The following is a 23,681-nucleotide window of genomic DNA, read 5'->3' as shown; positions in this document are numbered from 1 at the left end:
CAGTGCCTTAGATTGCCTGGATCAGCCATAAAGAAAATGGAGCTTCTATCATCAATCAAGGTCTATAAAGTTATGCTACTAAAGCTTATATTCCTTAAGAGCCTCTTATCTTACTCATATATTTAAATATTGTCTTTGAAATCTGTGATGGAGGCTTATAATCTTCTGCCAGACACATTTGTTCCTAACTAAGCAATTCATAGCATTTATTATGACTGAAATACATTTAGCAATCCCCAACACTTCAGGCTTCAGCAACAGGCTGTCTTCATCTCTACTGCTCTGGGGAGCATTCCCTACATCCTCATTCAGAATATATGGATGCTTTGGCTGAACAAATTATATAATCTCTGCTACCTCTTTACCTTGTTGTTAGCTAGAAATTCTAAATTATGTCTAGCTCTCAATCATTTGTACGTTAAGGACACTCACCACCTTCTTGCTGTTTCTCCATCTCCCATCTCTGTGCTTCTGCAATCTGCCCCTAGCTGACCCTCACAGCTAGAATACACTCCTTCCTCACTTCTGTCTCTTTCAATCTCTAGTTTCTTTCAGAGCTCACACAAACTATCACTTCCCACATGAGGCCTTTCTTGATCCTCCTTCCCACTTACCTCCTTATGTACTGGATCTGTCTTGTATATCTATATCTATATCTATATCTATATCTATATCTATATATACACATATATATATGTATATATATATAGTGTGTGTGTGTGTGTGTGTGTACACACTTGATAAGACTACAAGTAGCCTCTCTCAATAGAATATTATTGACTTAAGGGTGGGTATTATTTCATTTTATCTGTATCATCTTTTATATCTACCATAGTGCCAGCTCCCATAAGGTAATTAGCAAATGCTTCTTGGTTAAGAGCTAAAAAGGTAGAAACTCTTTCACAAAGAGTAGGGGGAGGGAAGGAGCTGGGAAGCTGAGAATTACTGGTGAAAGAAGAGGGAAAAGAATGCTGTGGAACTTCTGTCACATCCACATCATGACATACTGAGAAGGAATAGAGCCATAAAGGGAGACAGCCATGAATAAAAAAAATAAAATAAAACAACACCCCCCCCCCCCAAAACCCAAGAGATTTCAAAAGAAAGAAACAAATTTAAGTTGGGTGAACTATAAACTGAAGTTAATTTTTAAACTGTGAGAAAAGCAAATATGAAGAAAAAATAGCCTTTATTCTCAAGAAGTTTATTGTCCCTACTTCTAAGATAGTAAGTGCAGAATTATAATACTCAACAGATTGTGAAATGGTAGAAATCAAGGGTTCAGGAATTCAGTGAAAGTACCACTAAAATATGAAGGTTATTCTTTTCAGTGACTTTTATTTTATCTCAGAGCATGTTCATATTTGGAGGCATCTTCCTACTTTTTATTTCAGGAATAAGAAGGTTTCCATATGGAGGGTGGGAAAGCGGGCAGTGGGATTTTTTTCCAGGGCACTCAAATATCCAACATAAAGTCCAAGTGTGGGGATACAATCTCAGAAATTATCTTAAATTTCGATAACAATGATAATAGCAACAGGAGAAGCAAAATCACCGAGAAATATGCATTTGTTACGCTATATATAATTTGCAAAATTCTATATAGTCAATTTCTGATTGCATATATAAGCAAAGGAGTAAGTATTTGGCGTAGATTTTCCTAAATAATGGATAATGCAATGATAATTTTCATTTCTATTAAAAAACAATTCTATTACTTTTCCGGATTGATATACATCCTGAAATTTTTGATTGTCCTAAAATCAAAATAAGTTTTAATTCCCTGAACAAAAACATACACCTCCTCCCCTTCCACACACTAACTGAATGATATATTGTGATCCTTTTTCATCCCAGAAGGATGCTAGTGTTTAGAGTAAGTCTTTCTGGAATTCAAAATGTGCTCTAAGAACGTAATTGATTAGAAGTAGTATGCCCTAGCAGATATAAATCCAGCCTTGGAATCAAGAAGATAAGGGCTCAGGTCCAAATTTTGACATATATTAGCTATGTAATTACAACTAAGTCATTTAACTTTTCAATGTCTCTAATAAGATTCAGGGGAGTTTCTGATCTGCTTTTGTAGAGGGACTTTTCCACCCAGAAGAAATCATAAGACTGGGTTTTCCTTCTCTCTCCAAAGTGATAATTGGATAAAACATATATATATTTCCAAGAATTGTTTGCAAGATGTTTGGCCATTATTATTGTTTATTTTTCCTTCTCAAAATAGTTGATCACTGTTCCTTAGCCCATTTGTTCATATTGGTTGAACATGGTGATAGAACACTTTCATTTTTCCTCATTTTTCTGTAATTCCGCACAGTACTCTTCTTCATTCCCTTCTTTCCTTTCCCTCCTTGTAACACTATTTCCTCATTCACTTATAAATGATCATTCATTCTTTAGTCCAGGACCTTTTGCAAACAAGCCAGTTTGCCGTGGTGCCTATATGGTGCCTCTGATTACTTCTGGGCCAGAACAAAGACAGCAGTAGCTGAGTAAACTCTTTCGACCATGAAGACACAGTCACTCATGCAAACATCACTTTCTTATAGAAAAGAAAATTGTCAGGACCATGTAAATATGATTGACTTACAAATACTACTGTTGTATAGACACTGACAGTAGTAGAATATCTAGATTTTCAATTCCATCACATAGGCTTTGTTTTCTTTGATGTTCTGAGCAGTCGTAAATATTGATATTTAAAAGATATCAAGTTGACATTTTTTTTTGCCTTGAATGAACCCTCAGGTTAGTTTAAAATTGAATTCATGCTTCTTTGGATTATGCTTACTTCTAACAAAACTCAGACAAGAATAAAGGCCTTTAAAATGGTCCCGAAGTAGCAGAATTCACGATGGGTAAAATATATATTTGCATAATAGCAATAATAAGTCTTTATATGGCATCATTTTTTCCCAGAGGGTAGAAATGAAATCTCCTTGATCCTTATAATTTAAATTAGAATCTGCTGGAATATGAAGATTATATTCCCTTTTAAGTAAATCTTCCAAAATAAGTGAAGAGCCTCCGGAAAACTCATTGCTGTTTTGCTCATTGCCAAAATGTAAAAGAAAAATATAATCATTCTGGACATTTTCTAAATATCAACAACAAAAGATCTGTTCTTTTTCACAAAGAATGGGACCCTAAACAGCTGTTTATCTTTCCTGCAGAATGCAATCTCCCACAGGTGACTAATCAATACACAGATACAGCAATCCCCCCATGGAGCTCACATAGGAACAAGGCTTAGATAAAGATTCAACTGACATTTTGGAGCCTCTGTCAGCGATTTCATGTCAGACTCTTGGGATCTGTTTTTTCCCCTGTGATGATAAAAATTACCCCGTTTTGTTTAGGAGCAATGGAAGTAAAAGAAAGAAAGAGCCCTTTCCCCCTCATAGGGAGATGTGCACGTATCTCTGTATACACAGGTAAATACATGGGTGCCTTATCTTTTTATCTGAATAAAATGCAAGCTCCATATTGCCACCTTAAACTCTCAAAGTAATTACTATCAATCTTTATAATCTTTATCATGGTCCAGCAATTTTGATACTTTTCCCTCTGCAAAACATTTATTCATTCCTTTAGCCCCAGTGCTTTCCACACAGTAGGTGTTGAATAATGTTTATAAAATTGAACAAACTATTTTCTAAATGCCTACTATGTCAAGCCCCTGTGATAAGTACTAGGAGAGATTCAAATATAACTAAGACATGGCACTTGTCTAGTGCATATAAAATAATAATTAACCATAATTAATATTATATAGAACTTCAAATTTGGCAAAATCCTTTATAAAAGCTATTTCATCCTCATAATATCTAAGGGAGGTAGTGTCATTATTATTTTCATTTTACAGATGGAGAAATTAAGGTAGACTGTGGTTGAATTAACTTGCCACAGGGTCACAGAGCTAGGTAAGTGTCTGAGGCTGAATCTGAAGTTTGAACATAATGATTCCAGGTTCAGCATTCTATCCATTGTTCCACCTTGTGTTAAATAAGTTATAGATATAATGTAGAAGAAAATAAAATAATATCATATATGAGGTATAAAAAATTGTGAGGTGCAAACACTGAAGGAATAATTAAGTTCTAGGGAAAATGAGCGAGGAAGCCCTCCTTAGGAGGTCCTATTGAAGGTGGGCCTTAAAGGATAGGTAGTGTGAGAGGGATTGCCTTCTAAAGAATTTGGAGTTCAGTGAATAGGCAGTGGAATTTTGGATCTATTAGGAATATGTGGGTTGTTCAAGGAGGCTTAACACTTCCATTGTGAGGGCTTACTGGACCCTTTTCAGGGCTATTCATCCACTTTTGGTGTCTAACTAGCATTCAACTCTCTTCTGTGGCTCTAAGAAGCTGGAGTATACACAGCAGCCACACCCTGGTAAGCTGTCTCTCCATGTCAAGGGTAAGTGAAAGACCTCACAATGATCGAGGAATTAAGGGGGTGTCCTAGTCAAGCATGAGAAGACCAACATCAAAAACTCCAAGGTCACCCACTGCATGCCAGTCATTTTGACTTTTTTCTTGCCATTGAACTCAAACAATTCTGGAAAAGAGAGTAAGGCTGATGACTTTGTGAAGGTCTGTCTCCCTTAAATCCACTTGGGGTATGAATTAAAATGTCACCCCATGAGGTCATTGGTCTTCTTTAAAAGCAAAGCAGAAACAACCAGAAAGATCAATCAGACAGGGATATAAAGGTGTGGCCTTTGTGATCGATCTTTATTAATATCTAAAAAATATTGATCTCCAAAAGACAGATAACTGTTCTATGCTAATTTATTCAAAGGTTTTGAAACATTGTCCCAACGTGCTTTTGTGGGAATCATAGTAAAAAAAAAAAAATATCTACCAAGTATTTTTAATATAACATGATTCATTATCTACTAATAAAAATATCACTTTTCCACTAGAGTTTCTAAAGCCAAGTAGTAAGTTCAGTTCAATAATTAACATGCCCTCCTGGCTATTGAAGAAAGGTTAAAAGAATCGGCAGTCATTGTTCCACATCATTTTTAAAACAAACTTCCACAGTGATTGCCATCAAGTATTAGGACTAATTCACATGGCACCATATAACTCTGTGTATCTTGTTTTAGTTATCCTTAGCCAGAAATACCATCAAACTAAGAGATGTAATAGTACTCTCCACCTTCACCTACCCCTTCCAAAACTCCACATTTCATTTTAGGAATGTAAGACACGATAACTGACTGAGTGATGGAATAAAGTTTCAAGTTAGACAACATAATTATTGTGCTGTTGAAACTCATTAATCAAGCGGAGATTACATACACCTTCATGATTATCACACAATAAAAATATAGCAAATTTTAAAAATGATGGCCTCTTTCTCAGGAAATGGTAAGTTGGCCTTCAGTTGTCAGTAGGAAATGTACTACCAAAGGGACTTTTTGAGGTAGAGATTCAATTTAAGGATATGAATTGAGTGTGTTTATATATACATATTTTTATGTTGTATCTTTATATGTATATATAATATATATCACATATGTGTGTATGTACCTTAATATATGTGTGTGTTTGTGTGTGTGTTGCCTTTGATTTAAAATCCAAACAAGCAATGTGCTAAAATAATCTGACATTTTAAATATTTCATTATAATTATAATTGATAGTGATTCTGAGGCACTGAGAGACCTGATTTTGTTTATAAATTACTTAGAATTATTTAACTGAAATGAGTATATTGTTTTTTCTTAATTGCATTTTTTCCAATTACACATAATTTTCAGCATTCATTTTTGTAAAATTTTGAGTTCAAATTTTTCTGCCTTTCTCCTCCCCAAGACAGCAAGCAATCTCATATGGGTTATACATATAGAATCATGTTAAACATATTTCCACATTAGTCATGTTGTGAAAGAAGAATCAGAACAAAAAGGAAAAACCATGAGAAAAGACAAAAAAAGTGAAAATTGTACGTTTACATCTTCATTCAAACTCCATAGTTCTTTCTCTGGATATGGTTACCATTTTCCATCTCAGTATAGTGTTAATAATTATGGTTTGTTATATTACATCATATAGTAATATCATATATATATTATATAATTATATTATAATTTTGAAAAATTGCTGACAAAATATGGCACATAATATGGTTCTAAATAAAGTATTTATAATAAAAAGGCAGCATGGTCTAGTGAATAGAGAGCTGTTCTCAAAACTATAGTGCATAGGATTCAAGTCCTGTCTGGCACAGAATGACTAGATGACTTTGCAAGTCACAAAATGCCACAGTGCTTTAGGCAATTCTCAAAGATTGTAAATTGCAAGTTGTTGATCTGCATTGGCAGAAGCAGTTTTCTCACTTGGGAGTTCTCAATACTGAAGATGTCGTAGGTGCGTTCTCTATTGCTAAGATTATTTAGTGAGTTGCAATAATAAATTGTGGGTCATGAGGGAAGTTTGTGTACATAGATATGTTCATACTTTCAAATAACACAGTGATGTGTATATATGTATATACATATATATGTATATATGCACATGTATATATTTGTGTATGCATATGCATATATGTATATAACAGTATGTGTACATAAGTGTAAATACATATATATGTGTGTGTGTGTGTAAACTGTCATGTAAATACTTGCCAAATAAAGGAAAATTGAAAAAATAACATAATGTATTCCGAAAAAATAGACAAAGTTTTGATATGAAATTTTGGAAAGTTATAACAGAAAGCAAAGCAAGCCCTGGAGTCTTTTAATACCTGCCTTCAAATTCTCCCTATGGACACATACTGTGTATCCCTGGGAAAGTAAGCATCTTAACCTCTCAGTGCCCTCAAGCAGTTTTCTAAGACTCTCAATAAAAGACCAGCTATCTATTTGCATTTGTTAGAGGTAAGTTCCTCACCTGGAATTTTTCTGTCCACAAAATCACAGTTCCAGCCTGCTTATATCATCCCCTTTCCATCTCTTCATGTTTATCTTAGACTTGCAAGTTTTAGAAGTTAAAGGCAATGGAGACAAGCTGGCCCAAATCCTTCATCTCACAAATAGAAACCTGAGATTTGTCTGAAGTCAGGCAGTTAGAATGACCCTCAGGTTCCAAGTTCCAAGTAGTCATCTCTCCATTAGCCCAGGCTGCTACCCTAAAGAAGTCCCTTATCTGCTTATTATTCCATTAGCACCCTATTTTTGGTTTTGGTTATTTTTTTTACCTTTTCAAAGTGATAGTTTGAGCGATAATGTGTTAATGTTCCTCTTTTTCCCCTCACAAACAATATGCCTTTTAGCACTGGTGGTCTGCATATGATCCATTAACCTAATGGACTAATTGTAGTGATAAGAAGTTTTGGTAAGCTGGCAAGCTATAAGGAAAGATAATTTGAGTCAGACCTTTCAGTGTCCCTTAAATTACAGTAAACTAGTCTTCAGTATTCTATAACACTTTTGTTTATTTTATATAGATAGATAGATAGATAGATAGATAGATAGATAGATAGATAGATAGATAGATACATATCTACATATAGATATATAATATCTATCTTTAGTGGTGTTCTCTTAAATGGAAGAAAATGGAATAAAGACATAGAAATCTCCTATCAAGAATTATGCAAATAATCCCAACCACTCTTGGATCACTGCTGTGTCCTGAGAGAAGGGCTGGCATGCCTCTATGAAATTATGAGGTATACCATTCAGGGTTACCCAAGACAGACAGGTCACAGTGGAGAATTCTGACAAAAAGTGATCCATTGGAGAAGGAAATGGGAAACCACTCCAGTATCTTTGCCAAGAAAACCTCATGAACGGTATCAAAATGATAAAAGAGGTGATATCAGATCCCTCAGGTCAGAAGGCAACTAATACACCACTGGGAAAGAGCAGAGGACAACTCCAAGTAGCTACTATATTAACAAAGCTGCTGAAACAAAGCTGAAAGAAAGCTCAGTTCTGGATGTGTCTGGTGATGAAAGAAAAGTCTGATGCTGTATACATTAATATTCTATAGGAGTCTGAAATGCAATATCTATGAACCAAGGAAATGGGTGAATTTAATTCAGGTGATCACTGCATATACTGCTGTGGGCAAGAAACCCTTAGAAGAAATGGAATTGTCAATAAAAGAGTGAGAAAAGCAGTACTTGGGTATAATCTCAAAAATGACAGAATGAGATCTTTTTGAATCTAAGGCAAACCATTCAGCATTGCAATAATACACATCTATGCTCTAAGCACTGATGATGAAGAGGTCAAAGTTGATCAGTTCTATGAAGACCTGCAACATCTTCTAGAAATAATACCTACATGAAAAGATGTCATATTTCTGTTAGGGGACTGGAATGCTAAAGTAGGAAATCAAGAGATAACAGTAATAACAGGAGTTTGGCCTTGGAATACAAAATGAAGCAGAGCAGAAACCCATAAAGTTTTGTCAAGATAACTCATTGGTTATGGTAAAAACTCTTTTGCAACAACCCAAAAGGTAACTCTACACATAGACATCACCAGATGGTCAAGACAGTATTCAGATTGATTCTCCACAGCCAAAGGTGGAGAAGCTTGATATAGTCAGTTAACAAGACATGGAGCTGACTATGGCTGAGATGAGCTTCTTTTTGCAAAATTGAAAAAAGTTGAAAAATGGAGAGAAAATCATCAGATCGAAATAACATCCATAATGAATATAAATGGAAGTGATGAGTAGATATAAGGGTTTAAATCTGTTAGAGAGAGTACCTGAAGAACTATGAACAGAGAATCATAGTATTTATTGTACAGGTAGCAATGGCAACCTGTTGCAACAACAGTAACACCAACAACACATTTCAAAGAAAAAGAGCAGCCAGATGGCAAAATGGCACTCTGACAAAGCTTTACAAATAGCTAAGGAAAGGGAAAGGCAAAGAAGAAAGGAAAAGATAAGTGCACTGAATGCAGAATTCCAGAGAACAACAAGGAGAGATAAGAATATTTTTTTTTTCTTAAATGAACAATGCAAAGAAATCGAAGGCAATAATAGAATGGGAAAGACAAATGAAATGAGGGATATCAAGGGAATGTTTCATGCAAAAATTGTCATGATAAAAGACAAAAGTGGTAGGAATTTAACCAGGAGCAGGAGAGATTAAGAGTAGGTGTCAATAATACACAAAAGAACTCTACAAGAAAGATCTTAACACCACTGATAATCTCAATAGTATGGTTACTGACCTAGAGCCAGACGCCCTAGAAAGTGAAGTCAAGTGGGCCTTAGGAATCATTGCTAAAAATAAGACTAGTGGAAGTGATGGAATTTCAGCTGAGCTATTTAAAGCCCTAATAGACGATACTGTTTTACAGTGCAGCACTCAATATGCCAGTAAATTTGGAAAACTTAACAGTAGCCACTAGATTGGAAAAGATCAGTTTACATCTCAATCCTAAAGAAAGGCAATGACAAAGAATGTTCAAACTACCAAAAATTGCACTCGTTTGCCATACCAGTAAGGTTACGCTTAAGGTCCTGCAAACAAGGTTTCAGTAATATGTGAACAAAGAATTACCAGAAAAGCAGGCTGGTTTTTGAAGAAGAGGAGCTAGAGACCAAAATGCCAACATTTACTGGATTATAGAGAGAGCAAAGGGATTCCAGAAACAAACAAACAAACAAACAAACAAACAAACAAAACACAAATCATCTACTTCTACCAACTGTGTGGATCACAACAAAATGTGCCAAGTTCTCAAAGATATAGGAATACCAGATCATCTTACCTGTCTCCTGAGGAACTTGTATGTAGGTTGACAATCAAAAGTTAAAATCAAACAGGGAGCAAGTTATTGCTTTAAGATTAGAAAAGGAGTACAACAAGGCTGTATACTGTAACTTTATTTAACTTCTATGCAGAGTACAACATCATGCAAAATGCCAGGTTGGATGAATCAAAATTTGTAATTAAGTTTGCTGAAAGAAGTATTAATAATCTCAGATATGCAGATGATGGCAGAAAGTGAGGAAGAATTTAGAAACCAATTGCTATTGATGAGAGTGAAAGAGAAGAGTCTAAAAGCTGGCTTGAAGCTTAACATAAAAACAAAAAAAAACCAAAAAAAAACAAAAAACAAACCTAAGATAGTCTCAACTGGTTCCATCACTTCCTGGCAAATAAAGGTAGAAGAAATGGAAAGAGTGTCTGATATAATATTCTTGGACTCATAGATTATTGCAGATGGTGATACAACCATAGATTTAAAAGATGCTTGTTCCTTGGAAGGAAACCTACCTTACAGACAAAGGTCCAAATCATCCAAACATATTTTGTTTTATTTTTCCAGTAGCAATGCATGGCCATGAGAGCTGAAATATAAGGAAAGCTGAGCAATGCAGAATCTTCACTTTCAAATTGGTGGTGACAGGAAAGACTTTTGAGAGTCCCTTAGACAGCTAGGAGATCAAATCAGTCAATTCTCAAAGAAATTAATTCAGGCTATTCATTGGAAGGTCAAATACCGAAGCTGAAGCTTAAATAATTTGGCCACATAATGAGAAGATAGAACTCATTGGAGAAGACCTTGACATTGGGAAAGATTGAAGGCAAAAAGAAAAAATGGATAGCAGAGGATGAGATGAGCAGATAGTGTTATAATACAATGAACATGAACTTGGACAGACTTCAAGAGATAGTGAAGGATATTGTTTCCTAGCCTCTGATACCTTTTATGAAAATGTGGTTACCATGTTTATCTCCTTTCATTAAATAGATTTTAACCATAATTTTGTCTGATAACATAATTGCTATCCCTGCTCTTTTTGACATCAGCTGAAGCATAAAAATTCTACTCTAAATTCTCCATTTTAACTCTGTGTATATTTCCCATTCTGAGAAGTGTTTCTTGTAAGCAACATATTGTTGGGTTCTGATTTTAATCCATTCTGCTCTCTCATTCCTTGTTTTATGAGTGAGTTCATCCCACTCACATCCAACGTTAAAATTAATTTTTCTGAATATCCCTCCATCTTTTTTCTCAGCCTCTCTTTTTACCTAATCCCTGTTACCTTATCTTCTGCCTCACCCTTCTCATCTTAATCTTCACATCCCTTCAAAAAGTCTCTCCCTTATTTTTCCCCCCACCCTTCTAAATCTTAACCTACACACACTTCTAAAAGTTCATCCCCCACCTATCCACCAGTTTTCTTATTTCTCTAAAAGTTCAGAAGTCTTCTATAACCCTGCAGCTGTATGTATTGTTTCCTTTTGTACCCAAATGGGAGCAAATTTTCAACATTACAAGCCCTCCACCCCAAACTGCTTCTTCTGCATTAGTTCTTCCTTTGATGCCTCATTTTTTTGAGATAATTACCCTTTTTAACCTTTTCCTACCCAATTTTCATTTTTAGAATTACCCCATCATACATAACTGAGTCTCAACTTTTCTTTCAAACTATTTTAGCAAAGAAGACAGTTTTAAGAATACTGATAACATTTTCACATACAATAAGCAAGTAATTTGACCTTAATGAGTATCTTATAATTAGTCTTTAAAATTGTCCTTATATTTCTTCTGAATCTTTTATAATAAATTTTCCAAAGAGTTCTAGTCTTTTGATTGCAAATTCCTGAAAGTCAGTTCATCAAATGTCCTTTTTTTCTTTCATTCAGGATTATACTGCTGGCTAAGTTATTTTTGGACACAACCCAAATCCTTTTGCTCTTCAACATGTAAATATTCCACATTTCAGCACATTCCAAATTCCAATAAATATTCAAAATATAGTGTAGAAGCTGTTAGGTCTTGTGAAAGATAGTCCATGAGGTGAGTCACAAAGAGTTGGACACAAATAAATGACTGAAAAAAAAAAAGAACAAGGAAATCCCATATATCATTCATAGTTTGAGTTTTAAAACAACAATAATGTCTTTAAGCTAGTGACTCAGTCAACTCATTAATAAAATATAGAATAATTTCTAAAACTCTCTTGAGCTTTAAAAATGCCCTATTCTCTGGGGAGGCAGAGGAGAGGGATTAGTAATAACAAACTCCGATGCTTCTAAGCCATTGACATTGTTATCATACCTCATTTAAAGGATAGACTTTCATATTGGTAGACATCTTTATGAAAGGTATCATTCACAGTGTCAATAAAAGTTTGATGTATAGGTATATTCCTTATTGGGCACTTGAAAATGCACACCTAGTTCCTTGAACAAAAGATCAGCAAGCCAGTACTTGGGTAATAATACAATTTAGAAAATTACAATAGAGTTTTATAATCTCAGAATCATCATCCATTTTCTTTTTCTCCTAACCTTTTCCTGAAAATCTACACAATTAATTCACTTATTTAACAAATATTTGCGTGTCAGAGAAGATGCTAGGCATTAAAACTGTTTAAGCTGCATAAGGAATATGCCAAAAATCAAACAAAAACTGCAAATTTGCTTTAAGAGATTTTTACTATAGCTATCTGAATGGGTTTAGATAATTTTGACATGGTAATTTAAATAATGATGGAACATAAACATCAATATATTTTCAGGTTATTTCTTTTTTCCTGTCAATATTAAGCAGCAAAATTACCATCTCATGGTGACTGAGCTAGTTAAGAGTGATGTGGTCAACTGATATAAATAGATATTTGAGGAGGCAATCTGAGTGGCTGGGTCCTCAAACATAATTTTCTTTTTGAAAAGACCTTATGTGGTATTCTTAGGCTGAGTACTAACAAAAGATCTAAATTTATGACTTTTACAGACATCTCATTCATGTGTGTCAATCTGGAGTCAATTGAGGGACTATTGAAATTAGGATTTTTTTGGAAGACTATTTCTAAAGTCTCAAAATTTGTCTTATGGTGTAAAATACATTTTAGTTCAGAAAGAAATTGGAAATCTTCACGAATTTTTGGATCCTTTATTTTAAGCAACAAAAGTTCAGCAGACAAATATGTACTGTATCACCATGAATTTCAGAAAGGAAATTTACCAAACTGTCATGACAATGTTCATAACACATACCAGATGTAACTAAAATGAGAATGCAGAGTACCTCTCTCACTTCCTAAGAATTCTGTCTTCTGTAAGATAGTAAAATTTAACTTAAGTACCATTTCAAATTAATGATGATCAATAGACCTAATTCTGAGAATAGAAAAATGATCTGGAGACAAATTGTGTTTCCTCACATATTTAATTCCCACCTACCTAATCTTCCCCATGTTTCCCAGATTTAGAAATAAGCCATTTCTGTATTAGTTCCAGTAGAAGTAACATCAGTAGAGACTGAATAGCAGGGATCACTATATGATGCTAAGCAAAGGAGACAAGGAAGCAGCTCAAGAAAGAAACCACAAGCTAAAATCAAAAAATGAAGCTACTCTGAATCCATTGGAGAATTAAAATAAGCACATATTTTCCTCTAACTTGACATAAATACAAAGATAATAAAAAGAAAATCTGGATGAGAAATCTAAATTCTAAAATGTGTAAGGTACAATAGACTTAGCATAATTTTTAAACATTCTGCTAGTTTTAGAGTCCAAAGAGAAGGCCCTATTCCTTAAACTACATCTTTCTATTTATGTAAACTTAACCTTGACCAGAGATGCCTGACGTGAACACTGACTTTCCTGATAAATTGTTCTCTCTATTGTCTTCCCTATACAATTTACTTGAGAACTCTCCACACTCCCATTTTGGCTCTTAATTATATGTCCTTGTGCATTGCTCTCTAATTAATATGTGTGAGTCTCCCTACAACTTTATAAACTTTGAGAGGACAAGATACATGTTACAGATAACTGTTTCTCTTATAAGGCCTTTGCCCAAAGGAATAATTCTCTAAAAGTGGACTTTCATTCTAATAAATCAAAGACACCAGTACTTTAGAGCAGAGGGGCAATTGGCTGATGATTTCAATATCACACCACATGGGTCTACTGTGGTCAGAAGTCATGCAAAAAGCAGTTAGAAGCACTAGCCAAGGAACAAACTTGATATCTGAGGAATTGATTTTCTATCCTTAAACCTTTGGGTAATTCATTTTTATTATCTATGATGAAAGGGTTTTTGTTGTTTTGGTTTTATTTTTTATGTCACATTTGTCTTACCAATCAAAAGACTCCACTTAGGTCATGTAAGTTGCAGCAGCCTTGGAGGCAGTGATCTTAGGGTGGGAAACAGAAATCTAAACAGTAAAACCAAAGAGGAGTAAGGAGGAAGCTCGGAAGAACACAGGAATATCCTTTCAACTTTAGAGAATTTAGTTCCAAAGACAGGGGTCTGGAGATAGCCTTATGTATGATGTTGCTCAACGTTCAACAATTCAATTGAGAATGGGAAGGGATCTGAAGTCATCTAGTCCAACTCCTTCATATACAAAGCAAAACACTATAAGATATCAAATGACTTGTCCCATGTCAACGTGGCACAACTGAGGTTCAAATTGACTCCAGAGACATTGTTCATTCCCTTACATGATGCAGCTTGCCATGATTCATTTTTCACCTACTTTTATTTTCTTCCTTGGATTAGTACACAAATTCTTCTTCCTGGTTTCCTCCATTAAGCCCTGTCAGAGTTGGGCATGTCCACAGGCAGGCTTTGATTGCAAGTCACAAGCTATGTAATACCCCTTATGGTCTTTTAATTGCCTGCATGAGAGCAATCAAACATATCAGCTAGAACAATCAAATCTATCAGCTTGAAACCTTCCCTCACTGAGTGAACAGACCGGTTCAAATAGTGTTTCTTTGAAATATCTTGCTTGGGTTGTTTAGTTCTGTTTTAAAGAACCTATGTACTCTGACCAAATGAACCAATGTGTACCTGGAATGGGAGTCTATGATGTAATTCTCATACTTGTTACCAACAATGTGAAAATGGCTATAGACTTTGAATTGAACTTTTCTATTTAACTAAGTGAAGTAATATGAAAATCAATCTCTGATGACCCCTTAGGGGAAAATCTTTTTTAAGTATCAAGTATTTTCTCTGTCAATTATCACTTAGCATCCAATACTCTGTGGTTGTTTTGCTTCTTAATGTTTTACTCTAGACATTAGAAAGAAATGTTATTACACATTTTCCAAATCACTTTTTTCAATGTTAGAAGCCAAATTAAGTTCTAGAGATATGACCAAGTCACAGTTGTTCAGAGTTGGTACTTAGCTACAAAGACAGTGTTCCCACACAGTTGGAGTAATTGCATTTATAATACAGCTCCTAGAAGGATGGGAGGATCCTGCATCCTACTCAAAGTTCATTGCTTCCAGGGTTGCTATCTTGTTTATATCCCTAGCTTCTAGTAAAGTGATTTGCATTTGTTGACACTAAGAAATGTTAGGAAGGAAGGAAGGAAGGAAGGAAGGAAGGAAGGAAGGAAGGAAGGAAGGAAGGAAGGAAGGAAGGAAGGGTGGGTGGGTGGTAGGGAGAAAGGAAAAGTAATTTTGGCACCTATTTAGGAAATTTCAAGATGCTGAAATTGTTTATTATAATTATAAATACTAATGACAAAATTATTGGCTATTGTTTCTTTTATTAGTTTCCATGACTACCTAGTTTTTAGAAACAAAATGCTGAATCAGAACTTTAGATTTTTAGGATGGAACTAGCCAGTTCCTCCTGCATGACTTCAGTTTTGTACATCCATCTAAGAATAACATTTAGACAGACCAAGAATTTTGCGAACACTTTTCAAACACTCCATCCATACTGTGGATCATATATAACTTGTATATCGCAATGATCAGCCACAACTGGAAATATAATTACTCACTCTTGCTCTGTCTCCAGATTTATGAGAAGTCCCAGAGAGTTAGGAGTGACCTAATGCTATCAAAGTCTAGTTTATTGCAAATGCAATTCATGGTTTTTGAACCAGAACCTATAGATGGATCCATCATATCCATCCCATGTCTCTGTCAGACTAGTAATATAATGTTAACTGGGCAAACTGGCAGTGTATCAAGATCCTCATCTGCATCAGAAAAAATAAATTCCCTTGACTATAGAAAATTCAGGACCTATGGTACAAGGCACTCTTGATAAGAAGTTAGGTTAGATTAATGAGCATCTTGCTGTAATAGGTTTTTTAGGTACATGTGAGAGATCCTTGACCTCTGTTCATAATGTAATGACTACCCAGCAGATGTGTGAAAAGAATCCAGCACAGTTCAATGCCAGCATCATGGCTAAGAAGTAGAATCAAACCATAGCAGGAATGTAAGTATTGAGAGAGTGTAGAGGGTGGAAAAATCAGGCTTATTTAACAACACTGAGAACTGGGAAATTAATGGTCATTGTATAAAGCAAACATATTTAACGGAACTTTTTTTCTATATTTCCCTACTATCTCTGTGTGTTGCTAAATTCTATAACTAAATTCAAAAATAATCCTTCACTTGTTATATTCTCCCCAAAGTTGAAACATTGGTTTTATTTAAATATTCATTTATAAGGTAGAAAAATAAAACATTAAAGTTTGGGAAATGTAGTCAGTATACATATAGCAGTATTTACATATTTTTAACTTACACGTAGAATTGGAGGTAGATAGAGTTTTTAGAAAATCATCCTCTGAAACTCAACCACAAGAAATAAATATAAAACCTTATTATTATCCAGATGCATAATGCGCAGAAAATACTTAATAAATGTTTGTTGAACAGAATAATTCTTAGACATAGTCATAGGATGTCAATGAGATTTTTTTTTAAGTTTTTCCTCTAACTTCCTAGTGGATATGTAAATCTAAAGTAAGATAACATCTATAAAATTGTATTAAAACATCCAAGTGCAATATCAAAGCAAATAAATCGTAGATAAAATAGAATGGAGAACAAAATCAGAGTAAGAGTTTGTCATTGTTTACACAATACAACCCAAGGAAGTTCATGAAAAGATTCTAAAGACCTGCTTTGGCCTTGATCTAAATATCTCTAGAGTGGAGTACAGTGCTACCACAACTCGATAGAAATATGCCTTAAGAACATCTAACTTTTTTTAATCTGATTCTGTGTTCACCAAGGAACCTTCTGATCTATTATTTAGTCTTCTGAGTAGACTCGCTGAGTAGGAAGCAGAGTGCTGTCAAACTAATTGCCATCGGTTATATATATATACATATGTCTGCCTATCCTTCAAGGTCCAGCTCAACCCCCATGTCCTTCAGGAAATGTTCACATCCCACTATACTGGATGAATGTGTAGACAAACTTTACAAACTGGAATAAGTCCAAATAAGAATGTTCTAGATAAGGGTTTCTTCACTTTTTTTGCATGTCACACACCTCTGACAGTTTGGGGATGTCGTTTCTCAGAATAATGTTATTATTAATAACAATTGAAGGAAATGCTAAATTTCTGTTAGAGGTTAGTGAAAATAAATACACACACACACACAAACACACATATCTATTGTCCAATCACAGGTCCTAACCCTCCTGAAATCTATCAGTCAGAGCTGCAGCAATTTTCTTTTTTTTTGAAAAAAGATAATAACACAACGTATTTGATTCATTATTATGTAACTGTAGCTCTGAGCAAGGTAATGAATAATAATCCTCTTCCTAAACTGGCGGGAGGAGGAAATAAAGGCTTGTTAAAGTTAAAAAAAAAAAAAAGAAAGAAATATATATATATGCATGTATGTATGTGTGTGCATGAATATATGTGTGCATGTATATGTATGTGTACATATATATGTGTATACATAAATACACATATACATATGTGTGTATGTATATACATACACTCAAATCTAGCCATGGATGCACTGACACCAGGTTAAGAATTCCTGATCTATATGGTGACTGCACTAGAAGCTGTGCTATAGCTTCTATAACATGGAAGCAATGAAATAGGAAGGTAAATTGAAAATATTGAGAATGTTTACCTTGGAAAGAAGTAGACTTAGGAGAGATGTGGTTTTTGTTTTGTTTTGTTTTAAGATATGATTTTGTGAAGGGGATTTATGTCTTTTTCTGTTTGAGTAGAAGGAAGAACTAGGAAAAAAATTTACAGAGACATATTTCCTTATGCTTCATATAAAGATAATCTTTTTTAACCATTAAAACTGTCCTGAAGTAGAATGTTTTATCTTTGAACATGGGGAGCTCCCTATCACTGAAGTTATTCAACTGGAGATCAGATGACTTCTTGTTGGGAAAAAAGGGGAATTCCTTTTTAGGATCAAATTTAATGAAATGAGGTTGCAACTAACTTTAAGAGTCTGTCATTCTGTGCTGTTCCAATACAAATTATTTGAATTTAAAAATTAGTCTCTCATGAGATTATTTGTTATGAAACACTTCCTATGAACACAGTCATTTCTGGATAAATAGTTTAATTGAGTTTCTGAAACTTGGTGATCTCACCCCAAGGGATCAAACCTATTATAGCCACGCCTTCTACTCTGCCCTTCTCTCTTTTTCTCTGTCTCTCTCTTTCTTTGTGTAGGTATATACGTGTATCATGACTGTCCTTTTAAAATTTTAAGGTTTTTTTTTTTTTACCATATATCCAGTTTTTTGTTGTTACCCCAATATATGTGTGTTTCTGTGTGTCTGTGTGTGTATAATTTAGAGACAGAAATGAACCATATAAATAAAAAAGTAAGGAATCAATGTCCTGGCATGAGCACAATTTGAAGGGATTTAAAAAGTAAATGTTTCATTTGGAAGGACAAATACATTTCAGATCTCCATTGAGAGAGAATATTCTCATCAAGTATTGCTTCCATCCAGGATGTTTCAGGTCCAGATTAAAATAAAACAATTAAGTAGGTATTCTTTCCACTAAAATTAATTTCTAAGATCCATGATCTTTATCCAGGAGTTAAGAAATATGATGAGAACTTGCAGAGGGGTCACAGGAAATCGTCTTTCATTAACATTCTCTAGTGTCTATTCCCTGTAAGTAATTGAAATACTTTGGAAGGACTATGACCTCATTTTGGCCACTAAGACACTAAATGGAATGAACACTTCCAACACTCTTTTCTCAGAAAGTCCCTACTCATCTGGGATTTTAGGTCTTAAGAATTCTCCAAGAATAAACTGAAATTTTCTGTAGGGTGATGCATTGTTGGCTTTCCTCAGAAATACAAGTAGTAGTACATAAGAAATATTCTCTAGCACCTCTTCCCTATTTCTGAATTTTCCATTTGGAGATGAGTCAGAAAGCTGTTCTTTTGGTGGCCTGGATCCTCCTAAGAAAACAGTGGGATGTGGATAACAAGTATTCCTCCAGGCTCCTCGGATTCTTAGGAGAGACAAGAAGAGAAGTGCTAGAGAGATTAACAAGATACCTAGCCAAATGCAATGGATCATTTGTGCTGAGTTAACAGTATTTACCTCCTCTCATTCTACAGAAGTGCTCTGTTTATCTTTTTTTTTTATTTTTTGACTGACAAATATCATTTGGAGCAAAAAAATGAGCTAAGGGTATCTTCTGTTACTACTGCTACTTTAATGGAGAAAATATTATTTCCCCCGTGGCATAGTTTGCAAAAATGACTGATGTTTAATTCTCGTTACCTGCTTCTTAATTTGATCACACTACCACAAATTTTGAAATCACAGATGTCCCCAGTTACTAGAGGCTCAATTCGGTTCTACAGATATTCATTTAGTGACAACTCTGTAGTAGGTACAAAATTCAGTCATTTTCCATCACTAATGTCAGAGACACTCCAATAAATGTCTCTATTAGGTAAAAAACAGGACCCTGCAGGTATGGGTCACAATTTATGAAACACACTCACCCTACCCACTTCCCCCACCCTCCCAGCCTTCCCTCTTTGGATTACACATCTGGTAATAATATTAACACAATACTTTAGTCTGAAGTCTTCCATCTCCTCAAAATGGATACCTTTTTTTTGGTGTCTCTTCAACTCTGCTTTTCTGAGGTAGCATCCCTCACTGAAATTTTTAAAAAATTATTCTTATTGATGCCTACCAGTTTATAAAGGGAAAGACCCAAGATGCATTCCTCTCTGAATTGATTAGTAAAATGGTAAAACTAGGAAGACATCTATGATTAACTCAATTAATAGTGGTGCACCGAAAGTTAAATTTATTCTTATTATGTTTAGTCAAATTTATTGCCTAAACTTGGTCCCATAGTTTGATATTGGTTATATAATTTGTCTTTCTTTCTGAACCTCATAAATTGTACTTCAGAAAATGGCCTGGGTAAAAAGATCCTCTCTTCTCCTTTCCTCTTCTTTCTCTTTTTTTTATCCTCCTTTTCCTCTCTTCTCTCTTTCTTTCCCATCAATTATTTATTAATATCCATTATAGGCAAGGCACTGTACTAGGGGTTCAACTCACCAATGTAAAAACAAAACAGCTCCTATCCTTAAGGGGCTAACATTCTATTTGAACATGCATGTACACAAGAAGATTAAAAATCTAGGTGTCAGTGCACTCAAAAATCCCTTGCTCTAACCCCCTATCATACTCTATGACTTTATATTTCATTATTTCATGGTAGGATTTTTTTTTTAAGTTAAAAAAAAAACAATCCCTATCATCAGATTGATTATGTTAAAAAAAATTATGTTGTGTTAGAAAGGGACTTGACTTGTAGTTCGGGTCCAGTGTTCTTTGTCCTACAGAGATCTGTTAATCAGTAAAACCTGAAGAACAGGCTGGGTCTGCATGGTATAGTAGAAAGAGATCTTTATATAGTCTCAGAAGGCCTGGTTTCATATCCTGGCTCTTCAACTGACTCGTTTTGTGCCTTTGGATCAAGCTACTTTTTCTTGTTTTCATTTGTTAGACGGACAAACATAGAATGAATTCTTTTCCTTTGAATTTTTCCTTTCTCTAAGCAAAAGTACATAGAATTATAATTACTTAAGTAACATACTTGTCTCTTACAGGCTTGTGCTTAAAATATAGAGTACATAATTTTTCTTTCACGTTGGAGACAAGTTTTCACAGAATTCAGGATTCAGAAAGGGCTGAAGCGTGGAGTACGCCATGGTCCCTAAAGGACCTTAAGTGGGTAATTAGTATTTTATCTTCAAAATTCACTGTGTTTAGGTAGAGTAGCAGAATTGTGATCTCCAGGCCATTGGGGGGCAAATGAGGTAATGAACATATAAGAGGTCAAGGAAAACACACTGGAAAAGGCACCAGAACATATTCCCCTGACTTCACTATTGTGCCAAGACCAGCCCTGCCTCTTTCCACTCTGTGGTCTTTCCGCTTAATGAGTTCTCTACATCTATAATTGAAGCTAATGTTACCTATTACTTTCCAAAGAGAGTTAAAGCTACCCAATTATTACACATATTACTTGGCTTGACTAGTTATGAAAATCCCTGTGTGTGATATTTTATTTCATCTGGCCATACTCATATTTCTCACTGTGTAAAGCATATATGATACTTCAGAGTAGAAATGACTCATTAAATTAATAACAGGCATAGGAAATTCTCCACTTCAGAGAGCAATTGCCTTCTGCTGGCTTTTAAAAATCAAAACACCAAAATAGTGTTTTAAATACAATATGTATTAATGACACTAAATGAAATATTTATTGTAGTAGGACTATATGTGAAGCTGAACTCTCCCCACCTGAAGTCACCAGTCTGGTCTGAAGAAAATTGAAAGAACTGTAATAAAATTATTTCTTTCATATGCTCATACATACACATATTCACACATAAAGACTTATGTGCACATAAATATACATATACATATTTATATTTTAAATAATACATATGCATATTTATGTGAATGCATACATATGCATATATATTATATATATATTACAAAGATTTTGCTATTTAAATCAATAATAGTTAAGGATTATATTTAATTATAAGCATTTATATTAAAAATATACATTCATTAGAAAGGCAGTTTGATTTAAAAGAAAGAGACTATACTGAACTTGGAGTCATGAAGACCTGTCTTCAAATTCCAATTCTGATACTTACAAGCAAAGGGGAGCATGAATGTCATTTAGTGTTTCTGAATCTCAGTTTCCTCATCTGTCAAGTGGGGATATAAATATCTGTAAAAACTACTTCTAAATGTGATTGGGAAGATCAAATGAGATGACACATGTAAAATATTTTTTTCAAAATTAAGTGTTCTATTTATGTCAGTTAATTTTATCAAAAAATAGGAAAACTTTTCAATTTAAAATTAGAATTTTTGTATATTTCTCCTACATAATTAGGCTATCACTTAGTGATTTGTGAATACTACATGAATGCATATTTTCATCAGGATAGGAATAGCTATCTTTTCTATAACTGCAGATCCCAAAACCCCTAAGAATTAGGAGGTGGTCTTGGGAGTTACTCTGGGTAAAAATTTCATCCCTTGTGGCTACACTGATAATTAGCTTCTCAGAGCTGCCCTAGGCTATTTATTAACTAGGTAATACAGCCCATCACTAGTTCAAGCTCACAGCCTTTCCTATTTGTTAGCAGATAGTGCCCCATGGCACTACTAAAATCATTCAATTCAATACAATAACCATTTATTCAGTGACTACCATGTCCTAGGTACTCTGCTAAGCACTGGGGATATAAAAATAGACAAAAAAGGCCCTACTCTCAATGAACTTACAGTCTGATGGAGGAGCTTAAAATCAATGTCATGAAGATAATTGATTTCAGGGCATTAAGGGAGGATCTTCGTTGTACTTTATAAAAAAACGCTGACATTTAAGAAATGAAGAAATTCATTTTTAGTCTTTTGTTACTTTATTTACAGTTGAAGATTCTTGTATATGTGGAAATTGTTCTGAAACTGAGTGGGTGGTCAGTATAGTTTTGAGGCCAATTTTTAAAAAAGGAACCTCAGAACAGTTTGAATATCCCTCATCCCCGCCCCACCCTACCCCACTTTACCCCATCCTGGATTTTCCTCTCCCTCTCCCTTTCTCACAAGTTCTCTGTGGATAATAACTAATTTCAGGCACATTTTGAGGGCTAAATAGCAACCTCCTCCATGAAACCTGAGAGATACAGTAAGAGCAGTACAACAGGAAGTTTTTTTAGCTTTCCTTTTTCCTTAAGTGTAAAAACCTGGACAAGCCTAGTGACTTCCATTTGTTAGTGAGGCCTTAGAAAGGTCATATACAATCACTGGCATTTCCCACGAAAGTCTTGGATTTACTGAGTAAGCATTGCTGGGGTGAAATTTAAAACCTGGGCCCTGACCACCTGTCATTATTAAATATCTTGTGACATTGTTGGTGCAAGTAGAAGCGTTAAACCAATGCCTTGGCCAACTGCCAAGTTGGGTAATCAGCTACTGAGTACCTAAATTCCCTATGCACTTTCAATTGATTTTTCCTCCAACTTCCTGTTGCAAATTGGTATAAGGTTATCTTACATTATACCATAATACACATTATGAACTAACAATTTCAGTCTAATGGAAGAAGGATTTATATTTCTGGATAAGAAGTGATCCCAATTTAAAGCTGAGTTTATGCAGCATTTGGTTATAATTAAAAGTTTCTATGATATAACTGATCTAAGTATTCCCTCCAGTGATGCAAGTCACAAGTCCCTTTGGCCTGCCCAAACCAAATGGCTCTTTGAGAGAAGTGGAAAATGGCTTGTCAATTCCTGAACTCATCTTTAATATTATCATTATCCAGTAAACCAGGGTCCCGATGGCACTGGGGGATGTTGCCTTATTTGGGGACCCCTAAACTCAAATGGAA

This window comes from Notamacropus eugenii, chromosome 6, assembly GCF_028372415.1.
Source record: "Notamacropus eugenii isolate mMacEug1 chromosome 6, mMacEug1.pri_v2, whole genome shotgun sequence".
In the NCBI taxonomy this organism is placed as follows: Eukaryota; Metazoa; Chordata; class Mammalia; order Diprotodontia; family Macropodidae; genus Notamacropus; species Notamacropus eugenii.
Note: the sequence above shows the minus strand (reverse complement) of the source record.